We start from the raw sequence: 7800 nt of genomic DNA, 5'->3' as shown, positions 1-7800 counted from the left end.
ATCCTCCTTTGCGGCCGGGGCGCGCGACTGAAAACGTTTCTCTAGCGCGCCGGGCGGGACCAGGCGGAGCGCGGCTCCAGAGGAACGTGTGGCTGAGGTTGTAGGTGGCTCCCGGCGAAGTCTACTAAGTGTTGAGGAAGAGTCGAGGTGAGTTTCGGGCTCCGCCGCAGTTTGAAGTCGAAGTTTGGGTGCACCACATTTCACACAGGAAATGTATGCCGGTTCACTGGCTGCCCCTCAGAGCCCATCTGCGTCAGGAGCCGACAGGTAAACGGGGGCGCCAGACCCGGGGCGGGAGCCGAGGGACCGAGCGCCGGCTTCCTCCCGGAGACGCTTGCGAGCAGGTTGAGGCCTGAGGGGCAGGTTTCCCCTTGCGGGCCGGGGCCGAGGTGAGGCGATGCCAACCTCTCCAGGCTCCGAGGTGCTCGTTGTTAAGATTTGAGGGCTCGTGAAGCCGGAGACACTGACACTGACACTTTATTTTTTGGGACTCCAAAATCACTGCAGATGCTGATTGCAGCCAGGAAATTAAAAGACGCTTACTCCTTGGAAGGAAAGTTATGACCAACCTAGACAGCATATTAAAAAACAGAGACATTACTTTGCCAACCAAGGTCCGTCTAGTCAAGGCTATGGTTTTCCCGTGGTCATGTATGAGAGTTGGACTGTGAAGAAAGCTGATCGCCGAAGAATTGATGCTTTTGAACTGTGGTGTTGGAGAAGACTCTTGAGAGTCCCTTGGACTGCAAGGAGATCCAACCAGTCCATTCTAAAGGAGATCAATCCTGGGTGTTCATTGGAAGGACTGATGCTGAAGCTGAAACTGCAATATTTTGGCCACCTCATGCGACGAGTTGACTCACTGGAAAAGAGTCTGATGCTAGGAGGGATTGGGGGTTGGAGGAGACGGGGACGACAGAGAATGAGATGGCTGGATGGCATCACCGACTCTGTGGACATGAGTTTGAGTGAACTCCGGGAGTTGGTGATGGACAGGAGGCCTGGCGTACTGTGATTCATGGGGTCGCAAAGAGTCGGACACAACTGAGCTTAAGAACTGAAGCCGGAGAGGTTCGCCGCGGAGTGAAGTCTGAGAGACCTTATAAGTCTTATTAAGGGTTCGAACTTCAACCTGGGGTCCTTGGGAGACGACATAGATACTGTTTTTAAAGGAGTTTCTAGTTGCAGTGTGAAAGTTGATCTGGAGAGGCAAGCCTGAAGGCTCATCAGGAGGCTGCGGTGATGCAAGCGAGAAATGAGGGCGTCCTGGATTTAGGAGTTGATGTTTTGGGAAAGGAGAAATATTGAGGCGTTTGAATTGCCTGACCGAATTAGTTGTTAATACTTGTGGGTTTCTGGAAAATAATTTCTAGGTTTCTGGCCTGAGCATCTGAGTAGAATGTGGTTTCAGTTACTGAAGTAACGAATACAGGAGGAGGAGTAGTTTTGTTGGGAAACTGATACAGTTAGGTTTGTTTGTTTTTTTAAGTTATAATTTACATATCATAAAATTCTCTCTCAGAGTGTTGGTTAATAGTATATTCACAAGGTTGTGGAACCGTCACTTCAGTTCAGTTGCTCAGTCGTGTCTGACTCTTTGTGACCCCATGGACTGCAGCCCTCCAGGCTTCCCTGCCTACCACCAACTCCCTGAGCATACGCAAACTCATGTCCGTTCAGTCGGTGATGCCATCCAACCATCTCATCCTCTGTCATCCCCTTCTCCTCCTGCCTTCAGTCTTTCCCAGCATCAGGGTCTTTTCCAGTGAGTCAGTCCTTCACATCAGGTGGCCAAAGGATTGGAGTTTCAGCTTCAGCATCAGTCCTTCCAATGAATATTCAGGACTGATCTCCTTTAGGATTGACTGGTTGGATCTCCTTACAGTCCAGGGGACTCTCAAGAGTCTTCAACACCACAGTTCAAAAGCATCAGTTCTTCTGTGCTCAGCTTTCTTTATAGTCCAACTCTCACATCCATGCATGACTGCTGGAAAAACCATATTTTTGACTAGATGGACCTTTGTCGGCAAAGTAATGTCTCTGCTTTATAATATGCTGTCTAGGTTGGTCATAGCTTTTCTTCAAAGGAGTAGTTCAGTTCAGTTCAGTTCAGTCGCTCAGTCGTGTCCGACTCTGCGACCCCATGAATTACAGCACGCCAGGCCTCCCTGTCTATCACCAACTCCCGGAGTACACTCAAACTCATGTCCACAGAGTGTCTGTTAATTTCGTGGCTGCAGTCACCATCTGCAGTGATTTTGGAGCCCAAGAAAATAAAGTCGCTCACTCTTTCCATTGTTTCTCCATCTATTTGCCATGAAGTGATGGGACCAGATGCCATGATCTTGGTTTTCTGAATGTTGAGTTTCAAGCCAGCTTTTTCACTCTCCTCTTTCACTTTCATCAAGAGGCTCTTTAGTTCCTCTTCACTTTCTGCCATAAAGGTGGTGTCATCTGCATATCTGAGGTTATTGATATTTCTCCCGGCAATCATGATTCCAGCTTGTGCTTCTTCCAGCCCAGCATTCCTCATAATTACTCTGCATATAAGTTAAATAAGCAGGGTGACAGTATACAGTCTTGATGTACTCCTTTCCTGATTTGGAACCAGTCTGTTGTTCCATGTCCAGTTCTAACTGTTGCTTCTTGACCTGCATACAGATTTCTCAGGAGGCAGGAACCGTCAATTATAGTCCAATTCTAGAACATTTTATAACCCCAAATAGAAAGCTGTCTACCCGTGAGCCTCATTCCCCTTTACTCTCTCCCTTGGCAACCACCAATTTACTTTCCTTTTTTGCATTTGCCTGTTGTGTATATGTTATGTAAATTGTATCGTATAAACCTTCTGTTTGGCTTTTAATGAATGTAGTGTTTTTAAGGGTCATCCATTAGCATGAATCAGTTCATTTCTTTTGATGGCGGGATAGTATTTCCTTGTATGGATATACCACATTGTATTTATCCATTTATCAGTTGTTTGTATGTTTTGGCTATTATAACTAATGGCCATGTGAACATTTCATGTATGTATGTGTGTGTTTTTAGTACTCTTGGGTTTGTACCTAAGAGTGTGATTGCTGGGTCATACTACATTTAGTTCTGAGTGTTGAGTTTCAAACGTGAATAGGGCTTTCAAGAACTTTCTCCATATGAAGGAGTTAGGAGGTAGTATTTGCTGTCTGCTTTTGGAAACCTAAGTTAGTTTGTAATATAGGTTCCAGTTGAATTAGTTAAGTAGACAACACAAATGTGGTAGCAGTGGAGTGTCTCATTTGTACTAGAGGGATTTTGATTTGTAAGAGGTGACTGGGTGACAACAAGGAGAAGCCAGGGCCATTGAAAGAAAAATTTATTAATTTCCACAGATGAGAGGGCATGTCATGCCTCACAGAGAAGGTTTTGGTCAGGAGTCAGAAGCAGGAATGAGAGGAAAGCCTAGGTCGGAGCCTTATTCCCTGAAAAAGGCAAGGCAGAGCAGGGTAGAGGGTTTAGGACTGGCTAGTTTGAATAAATCCCAGGGATGGCGGAGCCTGGTGGGCTGCCGTCTGTGGGGTCGCACAGAGTCGGACATGACTAAAGCGACTTAGCAGCAGCAGCAGCAGTTTGAATAAACCCCATGGACTTTGGGCTGTGGGCTTCCCTGATAGCTCAGTTGGTAAAGAATTTGCCTGCAATGCAGGAGACTCTGGTTCGATTCCTGAGTCGGGAAGGTACACTGGAGAAGGGATAGGCTACCCACTCCAGTATTCTGGCCTGGAGAATTCCGTGGAGTGTATTGGTCTATAGAGATGATCTCTAGCTGCCTGGCACCTGGTCTGGGATGACCAGGGCAGGGGCAATATTGACTTCATCTTTGAGACATAAATGAGGTGATGAATTTGCATATGAGAGACTGCTCCCTAGTAAATTACTATCATTGGGAATTAGCTAGTCCTGCAAAGGATAGTCTCTCCCTCCCCCTAGCAAGATTTTTAAGATGGCAAAACATCATACTATTCTGAGGAAAAAAATGATAAATGCATGGGAACATGGCTAGGATGATGTGAAGGAAGGACAATTGTGAAGGTGGTACGTATTTTTTCATTTAGGATTTAAATCTCTTGGAAGCCTGGGAAAGAAAACTCCCCTGCCTTTCTCTCTTCTGCCACCTGCTCAAATCTGGTCATATTATTCTTTTAAACAAAATGAGTTATCTCAGTGTAGTTTAGAGAAGGGAATGTTCCTTAAACCTTAGCTTTTCAACTTACTTACCTGTGGAATATTTTAAACTGGAATGCTTGGACACCACCCTTAGACCTGCTGAATTAGTCTTGGATAGGTTTCCCAACCTGTCATTTGTAAGTTTCACAGATGATTTTTATGGTCTCCAAGTTAGAGGCTGATGGTAACTACATTTAGCCAATACCTACTGAGCAAATCCTATTGGCTAAACATAAAAGAGATGCCAAAAACTGAGTGAGGAGGTGATTGAAATTTAGGGTTAGACATGATTCCTCCCTTCAAGGAACAAAGTTCTGGGTCAGATTTTCTTTGACCCAAGGTGAACCATGGGAGCCCCCTTGACCTGGACCCGATTGTGACTTAGCTCTAGCAGAAGCTCTGAGGTTCACTGTCTCCCACTGAAATGAGGCAGGAGTCCCCCAGCGTGACAGTGTCTAAAAACAATGTTACTGGGTCCCTGTTAGTTTAGTGGTAATACTTTGTGTTTGTTCCCTGCCAGCATTTGTGGCAGAACTTTACCGCCAGGGACATGAAAGGACATTTAATATATTAAAAGGTCAGAATTGTCCTTATGTTTGATAAACTTTACAAGGTATATCAGAAAGAGAGCAAGTGCAGAAGGGTGTGGGAAAATGTAGACCAAATGAAAGGAGTGCTATTCCAAGGAGAGGCTGTTTTCTAAGCCCATAGGAGTAGATAATTGTGGGATCCAGGGGAAACAGGCGAAGGTTGAATATGCTATGATTATCACTTTCTTACCCTCCTGGAATATGTTCCTTTTTGGAAACTGTGACATCTTCCACTGAGTTAATATTTTAAACAGTTCTGTGGAAGAAGTGAAAGGCTCTGTTCCCAGGTCTGTGGTTTGGTTATAAATCCCCAAACCTCCATAACTGCCTCTCATTTGTCTTGACAGGGGTTGGGGAGAGGGCAGAACAAGGGAAGAGTTGTCTGTATTCTCAGTTCTTTGATAATATAAGCTTTTTAAAATTTTATTTAGGGTGCGCTGGGTCTTTGCAGCACACAGGCTCTTCATTGCTGTGTGCAGGCTGTCTCTAGTTGTGGTGAGCAGGGGATACTTGTTTCAGTGGCTTCTTTTGGAACATGGGCTCTAGGGCACAAGGGCTCAGTATGTGGCACACTTGCAGCTTGTGGGATCCTAGTTACTGGACCAGGTATTGAACCCATGTCCCTTTCATTGGCAGGTGAATTCCCAACCCCTGGACCACCAGGAAGTCCCCATATAAGGTTTTATTTACTGTTGTATAATCCTGTTTGCTGCACTGCCAAATTGTTGAAATCCAGAGGGGAAATGATTGCTTTAAATGTCAAAGTATACAAAATTCATTCTAGGTTATATTGCATTTCTGTCTACCACTGCTGTCTCTTTGTGTGATACATGTTTCTATTAATTTTGCTCGATAAATTTAAGGGGAGATTTCATACAGATATACTGGCCTCAACTGCAAAACAACATTTTCCTTAATAAAGTTGATAATTTTGATGTTAATATTAAGTCAGATCATCTTCCACATAATATTGTTTAGATGACAATACTCCCCCAAGTAATTTACAGATCAGTGTAATACTTGACAAAATTCCAATATTCTTTTTTCAGAAACAGAAAAGCTGATCTTGAAGTTCATATGAAATTGCAAAAGGTCCTAAATAGCCAAAACAATCTTAAAAAAGATCAAAGTTGGGGGATGATTTCAAAATTTACAACAGAGCTACAGTAATCAAAACTTTGCTACTGACATAATAGAAGTACAGAGCAGTGAAATAGAACTAAATGCCCAGAAATAAACCTGTGCATCATGGACATTTGATTTTGACAAGAATTCCAAAACCATTCAGTGGGGAAAGAATAATCTCTTGAATGAATGGTGCTAGGACAACAGAATATACACATGCAAAATATACACAGATTAACTCAAAATAGATCAAAGACCTAAATCTAAGAGTGAAACCGTAAAACTCTTAGAAGAAAACAGATAAATTCTCATGACCTTGGATTTGACAGTTGGTTTTTAGATAGAGCACTGAAAATACAAAAAAAGAAACAAAAGAAAAAAAATCCATAAATTGTATTTCATCAAAATGTAAAGCTTTTGTGCATCAAAGAACACTGTCAAGAGAGGGGAAAGACAACCCACAGAGTGGAAGAAAACATTTTAAAATCATATATCTAATAAGGGTCTAGTATCCATAATACACAAAGAACTCTTACCACTCCACAACAAAAAGGAACAAACCAATTAGAAAATGGGTATAGAACTTGAACAGACATTTCTCTAAAGAAGATATACAAATTACAAATGGCTAACAGCATAGAGAAAGATGCTTACATCATTAGTCATTCAGTTCAGTTCAGTCGCTCAGTCGTGTCTGACTCTTTGCGACCCCATGAATCACAGCACGCCAGGCCTCCCTGTCCATCACCAGCTCCCGGAGTTCACTCAAACTCATGTCCATCGAGTCGGTGATGCCATCCAGCCATCTCATTCTCTGTCGTCCCCGTCTCCTCCCACCCCCAATCCTTCCTAGGATCAGACTCTTTTCCAGTGAGTCAACTCGTCGCATGAAGTAGCCCAAGTATTATAGTTTCAGCTTTAGCATCAGTCCTTCCAATGAACACCCAGGATTGATCTCCTTTAGAATGGACTGGTTGGATCTCCTTGCAGTCCAAGGGACTCTCAAGAGTCTTCTCCAGCACCACAGTTCAAAAGCATCAATTCTTCGGCGATCAGCTTTCTTTACAGTCCAACTCTCACATCCATACATGACCGCGGGAAAAACCATTATATCTACTACTGTGGGCAGGAATCCCTTAGAAGAAATGGAGTAGCCATCATAGTCAACAAAAGAGTCCGAAATGCAGTACTTGGATGCAATCTTAAAAACGACAGAATGATTTCTGTTTGTTTCCAAGGCAAACCATTCAATATTACAGTAATCCAAGTCTATGCCCCAACCAGTAATGCTGAAGAAGCCGAAGTTGAACGGTTCTGTGAAGACCTACAAGACCTTTTAGAACTAACACCCCAAAAAGATGTCCTTTTCATTATAGGGGACTGGAATGCAAAAGTAGGAAGTCAAGAAACACCTGGAGTAATAGGCAAATTTGGCCTTGGAGCATGAAATGAAGCAGGGCAAAGGCTAATAGAGTTTTGCCAAGAGAACGCACTGGTCATAGCAAACACCCTCTTCCAACAACACAAGAGAAGACTCTACACGTGGACATCATCAGATGGTCAACACCGAAATCAGATTGATTATATTCTTTGCAGCCAAAGATGGAGAAGCTCTATACAGTTAGCAAAAACAAGACCAGGAGCTGACTGTGGCTCAGATCATGAACTCCTTATTGCCATTAGTCATTCAGTTCAGTTCAGTTCAGTTCAGTGGCTCAGTTGTGTCCAACTCTTTGCGACCCCATGAATCACAGCACGCCAGGCCTCCCTGTCCATCACCAACTCCCGGAGTACACTCAAACTCATGTCCACAGAGTCGGTGATGCCATCCAGCCATCTCATTCTCTGTCGTCCCCATCTCCTCCCACCCCCAATCCCTCCT

At 43.8% G+C, this 7800-nt stretch overlaps 1 protein-coding gene across 1 annotated transcript in view; it reads left to right on the top strand.

Moving 5' to 3' along the window:
- Positions 1-17: 17 nt before the first annotated feature.
- Positions 18-7800, top strand: part of DNASE1 (deoxyribonuclease 1) — a 35221-nt gene continuing 27438 nt past the window's right edge. Inside the window, exon 1 of the mRNA XM_055409359.2 lies at positions 18-147. The gene's annotated coding sequence lies outside the window, so the exon portion shown is untranslated. The remainder of the gene's footprint in view (positions 148-7800) is intronic.

The sequence above is a fragment of the Moschus berezovskii genome, chromosome 27 (assembly GCF_049115385.1).
Source record: "Moschus berezovskii isolate FMDL1 chromosome 27, NW_MosBer_1.0, whole genome shotgun sequence".
Lineage (NCBI taxonomy): Eukaryota > Metazoa > Chordata > Mammalia > Artiodactyla > Moschidae > Moschus > Moschus berezovskii.
The sequence above is the reverse complement of the archived record's forward strand: the minus strand, read 5'-3'. Positions and strand labels throughout refer to the sequence as shown.